Source organism: Salvelinus fontinalis, chromosome 6 (genome assembly GCF_029448725.1).
Source record: "Salvelinus fontinalis isolate EN_2023a chromosome 6, ASM2944872v1, whole genome shotgun sequence".
In the NCBI taxonomy this organism is placed as follows: domain Eukaryota; kingdom Metazoa; phylum Chordata; class Actinopteri; order Salmoniformes; family Salmonidae; genus Salvelinus; species Salvelinus fontinalis.
In genome coordinates this window covers 79837148-79851132 of record NC_074670.1, presented here as the reverse complement: position 1 = coordinate 79851132, position 13985 = coordinate 79837148, and the positions used below count along the sequence as shown (strand labels likewise).

General features: G+C 43.1%; 1 long non-coding RNA gene across 1 annotated transcript; it reads right to left on the bottom strand.

Annotated features, from left to right (window-relative positions):
- Positions 1–7355: 7355 nt before the first annotated feature.
- LOC129858512 (uncharacterized) lies at positions 7356–12846 on the bottom strand. Its single transcript, XR_008760052.1, has 2 exons — positions 12481–12846; positions 7356–12305 (listed from the first exon to the last, which is right to left on the bottom strand). It is a non-coding gene; the product is annotated as an uncharacterized LOC129858512 (long non-coding RNA).
- Between the last annotated feature and the right edge of the window lie 1139 nt (positions 12847–13985).

Sequence of the window (13985 nt, the reverse complement as noted above, 5' to 3'; positions counted from 1 at the left end):
TTAGTAGCCTGCTGTTGACTAAACAGCCTCAAGGTACCTGATGGCCAGTTTAATTACAATTTGAAATGAGTGTACTGTTTGACAATCTCTATATGTTCACCCAGTCCTCTCCCATGCCGGATGAGAACCAATTTAGCTTGTTGGCAGATCATTTATTGGCCCTGGTCAACAGTAGTGTTCTGTCTTTAGTAGTGTTCAGTAGTGTTCTGTCTTTATAATATTGCTGTTAACAAGCACTGTATGTACATGATTGTATTGTTGTGATTTTAATGGTATGCAGACATCTCTCGTATGGTCATCTGGGGATTGGCCATCTGCTGTAATGCTGTACACCCAGTATGCTATGATTCTTTACATGTAATGTACACGTGCCTTTCCTGTCCATAACGTATACCATCATGCAATACATGCTACTATGACAACAACGCAGGAAACATTGCCTTTAAATTTCAATCACGGTGTAACGGTGAACTTCCGCCATACGGACTGAATAGAGCCCTTATCTTCAGAAACATAGTTCCCCTCACGAAGCACGATGGAGATACACTGCTAGATATGTCGCCTCTGGTCCCTTTGTATTGATATCACAGTAGTAAAGCAGTAGAGCATTGAACCAAAGTGTCTCCAGGTACTGTGTTTGGCCAAGGGGTATTTAACTGTAGTACTGCTGCAGCCCCAGGTACTGTGTTTGACCCAGGGGTATTTAACTGTAATTCTGCTGCAGCCCCAGGTACTGTGTTTGACCCAGAGGTATTTAACTGTAATTCTGCTGCAGCCCCAGGTACTGTGTTTGACCCAGGGGTATTTAACTGTAGTACTGCTGCAGCCCCAGGTCCTGTGTTTGACCCAGGGGTATTTAACTGTAGTACTGCTGCAGCCCCAGGTACTGTGTTTGGCCCAGGGGTATTTAACTGTAGTACTGCTGCAGCCCCAGGTACTGTGTTTGGCCCAGGGGTATTTAACTGTAGTACTGCTGCAGCCCGAGGTACTGTGTTTGACCCAGGGGTATTTAACTGTAGTACTGCTGCAGCCCCAGGTACTGTGTTTGACCCAGGGGTATTTAACTGTAGTTCTGCTGCAGCCCCAGGTCCTGTGTTTGGCCCAGGGGTATTTAACTGTAGTTCTGCTGCAGCCCCAGGTACTGTGTTTGACCCAGGGGTATTTAACTGTAGTACTGCTGCAGCCCCGGGTCCTGTGTTTGGCCCAGGGGTATTTAACTGTAGTACTACTGCAGCCCCAGGTACTGTGTTTGGCCCAGGGGTATTTAACTGTAGTACTACTGCAGCCCCAGGTCCTGTGTTTGGCCCAGGGGTATTTAACTGTAGTACTACTGCAGCCCCAGGTACTGTGTTTGGCCCAGGAGTATTTAACTGTAGTACTACTGCAGCCCCAGGTCCTGTGTTTGGCCCAGGGGTATTTAACTGTAGTACTGCTGCAGCCCCAGGTACTGTGTTTGGGTTGGTTAGCTTCATACACAGAAACAAAACATGGTTGCTTAGCTTCATACACAGCAACAAAACAGGATTTCTTAGCTCCGTAAACATTCTACATACCATAGGAACATGCTTTTTGAACGATGTAGGAATGCAAATGCCCATACGAAAATATAAAATTCCAAAGTAATACTTTCCCAACAAAACGTACATAAGAAACAACAAAGTACACAAATAAAATATGTCCAGTCTTCGAAAAACAAATAGAAAAAAGTATAATAATTAGAAAGGCTAATGTTAAACACTCACAAAGGTAGATCTATGAATTAAATACAAAGCCTAGGTAGGCAGGTTAATGTAGAGTAGAAGGGAAACTGCAGTGTCTATACATATGTAAAGAAAGGTTGCCAGATTTGGTAGAATTCATCAGAAGAACCCCGTAGATTATATTTTATCTTCTCCAATTTACTGATTTACTAAAGTGTGAAACGTCTTTATTCCACACAAAATGAGAGGGGGCGGAGAGGGCGATTTCCACGGACGTAAAATCAACCTTTTTGCCAACAAACTCACAAAGGCTACAAAGTCAGATGTATATTTTGGTAGTGTTATATTATCAGGTATTAAATAATGGTGTTATGGCAGTAGGGGCAAAAGTCACTTGTAATACTTTAGATATGGTATCAAAGATGGCAGACCAATAGTGATGTAGAGAAGAGCAGGACCAAAACATATTGTATTAATGAAGCAGGAGCTTGGCGACACATGTCACAAACAGGGTGAATGTAGCGGATGTGAAATGGCTATCTAGTTAGCGGTGGTGCGCGCTAATAGCCTTTCAATCGGTGACGTCACTTGCTCTGAGACCTAGAAGTTGTTGTTCCCCTTGCTCTGCAAGGGCCGTGGCTTTTGTGGAGTGATGGGTAACGATGCTTCGTGAGTGACTGTGGTTGATGTGTGCAGAGGGTCCCTGGTTCGAGCCCAGGTTCGGGCGAGGAGAGGGACGGAAGCTATACTGTTACATTGATGCTGTTGACGTAAAGTTAAACTGTTACATTGATGCTGTTGACCCGGATCACTGGTTGCTGCGGAAAAGGAGGAGGTCGAAGGGGGGGTGAGTGTATGGTGCGCACTAATAGCCTTTCAATCGGTGACATCACCTTTAAGTAGTGGTTCCCCTTGCTCTGCTAGGGCCGCGGCTTTTGTGGAGCGATGGGTAACGATGCTTCGTAGGTGACTGTTGTTGATGTGTGCAGAGGGTCCCTGGTTCGAGCCTGGGTATGGGCGAGGGGACGGACGTAAAGTTAAACTGTTACATGGACATCAGGATAGATCTTAGAGAGCCTGCGTTTCGTTCAGTGAGTGCGATGGAGGATTTTGCATTGGATAAAACCAGTGGACAAGGTACAGAATATATCATATCCATGTGGCATCAGTAAACTCATCACCTAGATCCTCTTCTCATACATTTTTAATAGCTTTGAATGAAGGATTGTAAAAAGAGTAAATTTGATCCTAGCTATAAGGAAATAATACCTTTTACTTTTGGGGATGGTGTGAAAAATGCATTAGTGGAATTTAGCTGAGAGTTGTTGGAACGAAGCAAACATATCGTCAATATGAAAAAAATCATTGTATGATTTGATGCCAAGGCTGAACCACATGGAGAAGGTTCCATCTACTAGGGATGGATAGAAAATGTGATATCTGAGTAGAGGGGCCCTTAATGAAAATGTTTGCAAACCATAGTGACGTCTAAACTGGTTCCAGATCTTGAGAGTGGTTTTTACTCAAATGTCTTTGGTATAACTTGAAGTAGCAGAATAAATAGGGAAATGTGCCAAAGCAGCTAGTGAGGATGGCATGCATGAGGAAGATTCTATCAAATCAAACTAAATCTTATTTGTCACATGCGCTGAATACAACAGGTGTAGCCCTTACAGTGAAATGATTACTTACAAGCCCTTAACGAACAATGCAGTTCTAAGAAAAATACCTATAAAAAATAAAATAAAAATAACTAATAATTAAAGAGCAGCAGTAAAATAACAAGCGAGGCTATATACAAGAGGTACCGGTACAGAGTCAATGTGCGGGGGGCACCGGTTAGTCAAGGTAATTGAGGTAATACGTACATGTAGGTAGAGTTATTAAAGTGACTATGCATAGATAATAACATCTTCAACCATGCTGGCATTATATGTGTTGTATCTGCACGTATCCAGTACTGAATTACAAGGAAGTTGTTACCCCAATAATAGAACTGGAAATTAGGTAGGGCCATACCCCCTGAGGTTTTAGGCCTTTGCAGGAAAACCTTGAGGATCCTCAGATTGTTTTTATTCCAGATGAAGTCAGATAATCCTATAGAGTTTGAGGAAAAATATTTGGGAATAAAAATAGGTATATATTGAAAGAGGTAGGAGAATTTAGGAAGGGTTTTCATTTTAACAAAACGAATTAGACCAGCTAATGATAGGGTGGTGTAGTCACCATCAATAAAAATCTTTCTCCAAAAGAGTAAGGAGAGGAGTAAAATTAGCCTTAAAAAAGGTTATCAAATTTGTCCGTGACATGCACCCTCAGGTATGTAAATTTGTTGAGAACTATTCTGAAAGGCAATGTCTGTAATGGGTAGTTACGAGCTGGTGCATATAAAGGAAAAATCTCGCTCTTATTCAGATTTAACTTGTAACCAGAGATTAGGTCAAACACATTAAGAACAGATGGCACAGTGGGTAAGGATACATTGGGGTTTGAGATATAGAGAGGCAAGTCATCAGCCTAAAGTGAGACCATTTGTTCGATGTTTCCTCTGAACCCTCCCGTTATATGTGGGTTGGAAATAAATTCAATAGCGAGGGCTCGATGGCGATGGCAAAATGCAAGGGAGACATTGGACACCCTTGTCTAGTGCCTCTGAAGAGAGGGAAATAGACTGCGTGGGTGTTATTCATTCTGACATACGAGAAAAAATAAAACATAAAAACTGTTGAACTTCCTCCCACCCGCTGAAGCGTCTTCCCAAACAAGATGAGCACATCCCCCTCTAGTACAAAAGCTCATAGATACTCTCCAGGAAACATAGTGCTTCCATCAGCTAGGCTGAACTCTTACCAAGTAGAGCGTTGTGACAATTATATTATAAGAGAAGAAAAAATATATATATATAAAAAAATTGAAAGCACAGTTTACCAATAGTGCCAAGTAAAGTGACATCAGGGTGTTAAATCAAATAACATAGGCAGCATGACAGCTTATGGTCTCGACAGAACAAAAGGAAACCTGTTCCACAAGCCTACATAGAAAAAAATGACAAAATAACTAAAAAGTAAATATATACTGTATATTATATGAATTGAGGCTACTATTTCAGCCAACGATGAGGAAAACATATAATGCAAATGAAAAAATACAGAGGCATTGAAGTAGGTTACATGTGTCGGGCCTTACCTATCAAACGCTGCACTGCAGTAGGTTACATGTGTCGGGCCTTACCTATCAAACGCTGCACTGCAGTAGGTTACATGTGTCGGGTCTTACCTATCAAACGCTGCACTGCAGTAGGTTACATGTGTCGGGCCTTACCTATCAAACACTGCACTGCAGTCGACTACATGTGTCGGGCCTTACCTATCAAACGCTGCACTGCAGTCGACTACATGTGTCGGGCCTTACCTATCAAACGCTGCACTGCAGTCGACGACATGTGTCAGGCCTTACCTATCAAACGCTGCACTGCAGTCGACGACATGTGTCAGGCCTTACCTATCAAACGCTGCACTGCAGTCGATGACATGTGTCAGGCCTTACCTATCAAACGCTGCACTGCAGTCGACGACATGTGTCAGGCCTTACCTATCAAACACTGCACTGCAGTCGACGACATGTGTCAGGCCTTACCTATCAAACGCTGCACTGCAGTCGACGACATGTGTCAGGCCTTACCTATCAAACGCTGCACTGCAGTCGACGACATGTGTCGGGCCTTACGTATCAAACACTGCACTGCAGTCGACGACATGTGTCAGGCCTTACCTATCAAACGCTGCACTGCAGTAGACGACATGTGTCAGGCCTTACCTATCAAACGCTGCACTGCAGTAGACGACATGTGTCGGGCCTTACCTATTGAACGCTGCACTGCAGTTGACTACATGTGCCGGGTCTTACCTATTGAATGCTGCACTGCAGTAGATTACATGTGTCAGGCCTTACCTATCAAACGCTGCACTGCAGTAGACGACATGTGTCGGGCCTTACCTATTGAACGCTGCACTGCAGTAGGTTACATGTGTCGGGCTTTACCTGTCAAACACTGCACAGCAGATAGGCTAAATAACCATGTTGTTGCTCTGGTCAGTCTGGGAGAGCAGTTTCCTTCAAGTTCTTGTTGATAAAATCATTTGCAGCAGTCAGGTTGTTGAACTTGTTAAGAGCTCTGCTTGGTAGTGTGATCCTGAACTCGGTTGAGAAGAAGAGGCCAAACTTGACTCCCGGACAGTTGTGCAGAAGCCGCTTTGCGTTACCTTACGCCTCTCGTTTCTTGGCCACGGAGGCAGTGAAGTCTGGGAAAATGGACATGGTCTCTTGCCTCGGTGCTGTAAAGGGTAATGTGTCCCGGACGTGGTAGTAATGCTTTCTAATAACGCAGGTCAATGGGGAGTCTTCCGCTCTTGGTCAAACTGGCAGTGACCTATAGGCACGGTCTAAGAAGGATATTTCTTCAAGGTTAAACATGTCCTGAAATAGTTGGGAAACAAAGTCTGTGAGCGGGCCCCCTCCAGACCTTCAGCAATGCCCACCAGGCGTATATTGTGGCGGCGTTGACGTCCTTCATGCATTTAAGCGCTTTAACATCAGATGAGAATAAATTCACTGTGGCCTGAAGGGTGGTTAGATCGTCATTGAAAGACACAGCAGAGTGCTCTAGTTTATGTATGGTAATACCCTGGGTAGTCATCGTTGCCTGTAGTGCAGCTACAGCTGATTTCAGTTCTTCCTTAATTATGGACATTTCTGAGTAGAAAGTTGTGGGGAGTGTCAATTTTCGTGTCAAGTTTATCATATATGTCTCTTTTGAGCCAATCCAAAGCTTCTGTGAACTTTCTCAAACTAAGGGCAGAGTCTTGGCCATCGCTGTCCTCCTCCCGCCCTGGCAAGTTGCTTGGTGGGGTTGCTCGCCTAGGCAAGCCTGGGGCTTGAATGGGGCCTCCTTTGGGAGGGTCTCTTTTAGAGTGAGTGTTTCTTTTTATCGGCCATTTCTGGGATTTGTAGAAAAGTGAAGAGTCAGATTATGTTTCGGGAAATTAAGCTCAGCAAAAGAAGTAAAGTTGTAGACTAAACTAACGTTTTAAATAACAGAAACATGACCGTTTACTCAATTAGCGACTGTGCTAGCTTGCTGACCAAGGTTCGGTAGCTGAATGCGGGCTTCTTATATCAAGTCACATTTACAGCGATTATATCCCTTTTTTTCATTGTTATGAAGCGAAGCGAGATGAAAAACCGTGCTTCGGACATTCTACCGACCGAGGCAAATGAAACTGTGTCAGGAGCGGACAAAAATGCCCCTCTCTCCAGTTAGTAAATCGTTCAGGAAAATCCAAGGCTTTGCTGCGGCCTACGTTAGCAATCGTCCATTCAGCAGTTCACTGCCATTATTACCGTTCGGAAGAGCAACGAGATATGAAACTATGTCAACAATACTTAGTAAAGTGAAAATAATTAAACAATAAATGAAACTGTGCTCTAAATTATTAAATAAAGTTTGTCACAACTTGGCGGAGCGCTGGGAAAAGTGCCACCAGAAATCCCTGTAACATCTTGAAGATATTGTAGTTGGTGTTAGAGGTTCATTCTAACGATATATGCAATAGATTCGTTCAATACAGCAGAAAGAAACACAAGAGTAGTCCGAACTTACTTTGACGATTCAATATTTAATGGTTCAAGTAAAATTACATGTCTGGAAGGTCATTTTTTCTTAGATTTTGATGGGATATTTTACAAAGGCATGACAACACAGAGTTGATCAATACTATACTGCTGGCAAACATTTAAGCTTCCTCTCCAAGCAACCTTGAACCTATACCCACCAATGACTAATTTACAAGCATATATATTATATAGCAGGTATTTCATATATAGATTTTATACAAGATACGTGTGTACATAAAATATTCTGGCAAGGTTCATGCCAGTATACATACACGTACACACAAAAATGTGCACACACACACACTCGCTGCACACACACACACACACACACACACTCACCAATATATGCATATGTAGCCATTTACGTTACAGCAGAGATTGTCGTCTCATTGTTTTACATTTAATTTGCTTTTAATTCTCTTTTTTCATGACTGAATTCAGGTGATTAAACCTTTACTCAACAATATATAAACCAATCTTGTTGGATGCCACCGTGTCAATTATTCTCAAAGGTTCTGTACAATATATATTTTTTTAAATCACAAAGGTGATGTGATATTCATTTTGTGTGTACATGCCTCATATTCATTACATGTTTGAAATAGATCTTTTTTTTGTGTTTGTTAGCCACGTACTGTTAATTGCCTCAAAAGTGATATATGGTTATAACAACACAATTGTTCGATGACGGCCACATGAAAACACAAATCCACCTGATACATGTTAAAACAACTTAGTAGCATAGCAAGCTAGTTATAAAAAAAATAGGTAAAAATGGGCCACATGCAGATGATGATGATGAAAGATAACATCCCAATTAAATTATTTTATAAATTAAAAAAACTTTGATTTTTATAAAGAAAAAAAAAAAAAAAACTTTCGGTAGAGAAATAAACTGACGGGTGACGTTGTTTCTATCACCATGGTTACGGCGATCGGGGAGCTGGATTTTAGAAAAGTAGAAAAAAAATACTAGAGGAGGAAAACAACGCACATGACTCTCTACTAATCATTTAAGTTCTCTGGAAGTTTATCTTGCTGTCTTCCTTTTTTTGGTTCATATGTGAAACCCTTTGGCACAAAGCGAAACTGACCTAAAGTGATCACCCCCTCCTAAAAGACACATTTATCGTTAAACTGCATTCCATTTTTTTTTAACAAATGCAGACATCTGTAACTCTAAGTCATGGATGAGCAAACAAATGGGGAATTCCAAATAACAAAAATGCCACCTGTTTTTTGAATATTGAAAATTATATCCTATTTATTGTTATACATTGCCTAAACAGTTTTTTAAAGAAACGTAAAATAATATGTGTGTATATCAAATGGCACCCTATTCCCTACATAGTGCACTACTTTTGACTAGAGCCCTATGGGCCCTGGTTAAATGTAATGCACTAAATAGGGAATAGGGTGCCATTTGGGAATCATCCCTTTGTTTTCTGTTTGTCATTCCCAACGTAGGGCAATATGGAGCCGTAGGTGTTGTTGATGGTAATTCATTAAACTTTCAGGTTCTCTTCTGAAAGTAGTGTTGATTATTTTGGCTCTCGATGACAGTGATATTACGTATACATTTTAAGTCTCAAGCATTACCTATCCCCTAACCGTTTTGTGTGATCCATATTGACATAAGAACATTCTATCCGTCTGTGTTGCTCTGTATGAGCGTGAAACAGAGGCATCTATGTATATAATATGAACACTGAACAAAACTATCAACGCAACATGCAACAATTTTAACGTTTTGACTGATTTACAGTTCATACACGGAAATCAGTCAATTTAAATGGATTCATTACACTCTAATCTATGGATTTCACATGACTGGGAATACAGATATGCATCTGTTGGTCACAGAAACGTTAAAAAATGAAGTAGGGGCGTGGATCAGAAAACCAGTCAGTATCTGGTGAGACCACCATTTTCCTCATGCAGCGCGACACGTCTCCTTTGCATAGAGTTGATCAGGCTGTTGATTGTGGCCTGTGGAATGTTGTCCCACTCCTCTTCAATGGCTGTGCGAAGTTGCTGGATATTGGCGGGAACTGGAACATTCTGTCGTACATGTCAATACTGAGCATCCCAAACATGCTCAATGGATGACATGTCTGGTGAGTATGCAGGCCATGGAAGAACTGGGACATTTTCAGCTTCCAGGAAATGTGTACAGATCCTTGCGACATGGGGCTGTGCATTATCATGCTAAAACATGAGGTGATGAACGGGCCACAGGATATCTCGTCACGGTATATTTGTTTATTCAAATTGCCATCGATAAAATGCAATTGTGTTCGTTGTCCATAGCTTATTCATGCCCATACCATAACCCCACCACAAAATGGGGCACTCTGATCACAATGTTGACGACATCAGCAAACCTCTCGCTCACACGTCTGCCATCTGCCCAGTACGGTTTAAAGCGGGATTCATCCATGAAGAGCTAGTGTATCTCTAGTGTGCCAGTAGCCATCGAAGGTGATCATTTGCCCACTGAAGTTGGTTACGAAGCCAAACTGCAGTCAGGTCAAGACCCTGGTGAGGACGATGAGCACACAGATGAGCTTCCCTGAGATGGTTTCTGACAGTTTGTGCACAAATTCTTTGGTTGTGCAAACCCACAGTTTCATCAGCTGTCTGGGTGGTGGGTCTCAGATGATCCTGCTTTTGAAGAAGCTGGATGTGGAGGTCCTGGGCTGGCATGGTTACACGTGGTCTGTGGTTGGACATAATGCCAAATTCTCTAAAATGACGTTGGACGCGGCTTATGGTAGAGAAATTAACATTACATTTTCTGGCATCAACTCTGGTGGACATTCCTGCAGTCAGCATGCCAATTGCACGCTCCCTCAAAACTTGAGACATTTGTGGCATTGTGTTGTGTGACAAAACTGCACATTTTAGAGGGGCATTTTAGAGTGGCCTCCCCAGCACAATGTGCACCTGTGTAATGATCATGCTGTTTAATCAGCTTCTTGATATGCCACACCTGTCAAGTGGATGGATTATCTTGGCGAAGGAGAAATGCTCACTAACAGGGATCTAAACTAATTTGTGCCATAAATTTGAGAGAAATTAGCTTTTTGTGCGTATGGAACATTTCAGGGACCTTTGATTTCAGCTCAGGAAATATGGGACCAACATTTTACATGTTGCGTTTATATTTTTGTTCAGTATATATATTGTAAGTATATTGTGTGATTTTTTGTGTGTTTCAGCCGTTGTTAAGTGTCAATATCATCGTTCTACAGCATATGCAGTTGGAATGTTATTGAATCACACGTCACACATTGCAGGCCTGTGTTCACTGTCACTGTCTGAAGGAAGCAAGTGCTTTGTGCTATATTTGCATATGTCAGCGTACTCTGTCCCGTCTGTATTTGTTGTCTTTGATGAAAGACAAATGTGTTTAACATTTAACTGCAGCGACCAGCTGTTTCAGGATGACATAGATAGAAAACATTATTCCGCAAAAAAAGGAATTGATATCCAATTCATGATTGGGACTTGGGTGGGCAGTAGGTTAACCATATTCCATGAACAGGATTTATTCAATTCATTAATACAAATTCAATACATTTGCTTAAATTGACCAGAGGTGAGATGAAATTGACACTGACCTTGACACTTCTACATAACACTCTTATGAGTGCTTCACTAATGCATTTCTACACTGATGGATACCTGACCCAAAATGTAATCTGAATGCAAACCGAGTCTCAACCAAGCGCAGACACATTTTACTGTCTAACCCTCCAGGGAGAATGGTACCCTAAACATGTCTAACCCTCCAGGGAGAATGGTGCCCTAAACATGTCTAACCCTCCAGGGAGAATGGTACCCTAAACATGTTACTGTCTAACCCTCCAGGGAGAATGGTGCCCTAAACATGTCTAACCCTCCAGGGAGAATGGTGCCCTAAACATGTTACTGTCTAACCCTCCAGGGAGAATGGTGCCCTAAACATGTCTAACCCTCCAGGGAGAATGGTACCCTAAACATGTTACTGTCTAACCCTCCAGGGAGAATGGTACCCTAAACATATTACTGTCTAACCCTCCAGGGAGAATGGTACCCTAAACATGTTACTGTCTAACCCTCCAGGGAGAATGGTACCCTAAACATGTCTAACCCTCCAGGGAGAATGGTACCCTAAACATGTCTAACCCTCCAGGGAGAATGGTACCCTAAACATGTCTAACCCTCCAGGGAGAATGGTACCCTAAACATGTTACTGTCTAACCCTCCAGGGAGAATGGTGCCCTAAACATATTACTGTCTAACCCTCCAGGGAGAATGGTACCCTAAACATATTACTGTCTAACCCTCCAGGGAGAATGGTACCCTAAACATATTACTGTCTAACCCTCCAGGGAGAATGGTGCCCTAAACATATTACTGTCTAACCCTCCAGGGAGAATGGTACCCTAAACATGTTACTGTCTAACCCTCCAGGGAGAATGGTACCCTAAACATGTCTAACCCTCCAGGGAGAATGGTACCCTAAACATGTCTAACCCTCCAGGGAGAATGGTACCCTAAACATGTCTAACCCTCCAGGGAGAATGGTACCCTAAACATGTTACTGTCTAACCCTCCAGGGAGAATGGTACCCTAAACATGTCCTGTTACTGTCTAACCCTCCAGGGAGAATGGTACCCTAAACATGTTACTGTCTAACCCTCCAGGGAGAATGGTACCCTAAACATGTCTAACCCTCCAGGGAGAATGGTACCCTAAACATGTTACTGTCTAACCCTCCAGGGAGAATGGTACCCTAAACATGTCTAACCCTCCAGGGAGAATGGTACCCTAAACATGTCTAACCCTCCAGGGAGAATGGTGCCCTAAACATGTCTAACCCTCCAGGGAGAATGGTACCCTAAACATGTCTAACCCTCCAGGGAGAATGGTACCCTAAACATGTTACTGTCTAACCCTCCAGGGAGAATGGTGCCCTAAACATGTCTAACCCTCCAGGGAGAATGGTGCCCTAAACATGTCTAACCCTCCAGGGAGAATGGTGCCCTAAACATGTCTAACCCTCCAGGGAGAATGGTGCCCTAAACATGTCTAACCCTCCAGGGAGAATGGTACCCTAAACATGTCTAACCCTCCAGGGAGAATGGTGCCCTAAACATGTTACTGTCTAACCCTCCAGGGAGAATGGTACCCTAAACATGTCTAACCCTCCAGGGAGAATGGTGCCCTAAACATGTCTAACCCTCCAGGGAGAATGGTACCCTAAACATGTCTAACCCTCCAGGGAGAATGGTACCCTAAACATGTTACTGTCTAACCCTCCAGGGAGAATGGTACCCTAAACATGTCTAACCCTCCAGGGAGAATGGTACCCTAAACATGTTACTGTCTAACCCTCCAGGGAGAATGGTGCCCTAAACATGTCTAACCCTCCAGGGAGAATGGTACCCTAAACATGTCTAACCTTCCAGGGAGAATGGTACCCTAAACATGTCTAACCCTCCAGGGAGAATGGTACCCTAAACATGTCTAACCTTCCAGGGAGAATGGTACCCTAAACATGTTACTGTCTAACCCTCCAGGGAGAATGGTACCCTAAACATGTCTAACCCTCCAGGGAGAATGGTACCCTAAACATGTCTAACCCTCCAGGGAGAATGGTACCCTAAACATGTTACTGTCTAACCCTCCAGGGAGAATGGTACCCTAAACATGTCTAACCCTCCAGGGAGAATGGTACCCTAAACATGTCTAACCCTCCAGGGAGAATGGTGCCCTAAACATGTCTAACCCTCCAGGGAGAATGGTACCCTAAACATATTACTGTCTAACCCTCCAGGGAGAATGGTACCCTAAACATGTTACTGTCTAACCCTCCAGGGAGAATGGTACCCTAAACATGTCTAACCCTCCAGGGAGAATGGTACCCTAAACATGTCTAACCCTCCAGGGAGAATGGTGCCCTAAACATGTCTAACCCTCCAGGGAGAATGGTACCCTAAACATATTACTGTCTAACCCTCCAGGGAGAATGGTACCCTAAACATGTTACTGTCTAACCCTCCAGGGAGAATGGTACCCTAAACATATTACTGTCTAACCCTCCAGGGAGAATGGTGCCCTAAACATGTCTAACCCTCCAGGGAGAATGGTACCCTAAACATGTCTAACCCTCCAGGGAGAATGGTACCCTAAACATGTCTAACCCTCCAGGGAGAATGGTACCCTAAACATGTTACTGTCTAACCCTCCAGGGAGAATGGTGCCCTAAACATGTTACTGTCTAACCCTCCAGGGAGAATGGTACCCTAAACATGTCTAACCCTCCAGGGAGAATGGTACCCTAAACATGTCTAACCCTCCAGGGAGAATGGTACCCTAAACATGTTACTGTCTAACCCTCCAGGGAGAATGGTACCCTAAACATGTTACTGTCTAACCCTCCAGGGAGAATGGTGCCCTAAACATGTCTAACCCTCCAGGGAGAATGGTGCCCTAAACATGTCTAACCCTCCAGGGAGAATGGTACCCTAAACATGTTACTGTCTAACCCTCCAGGGAGAATGGTGCCCTAAACATGTCTAACCCTCCAGGGAGAATGGTACCCTAAACATGTCTAACCCTCCA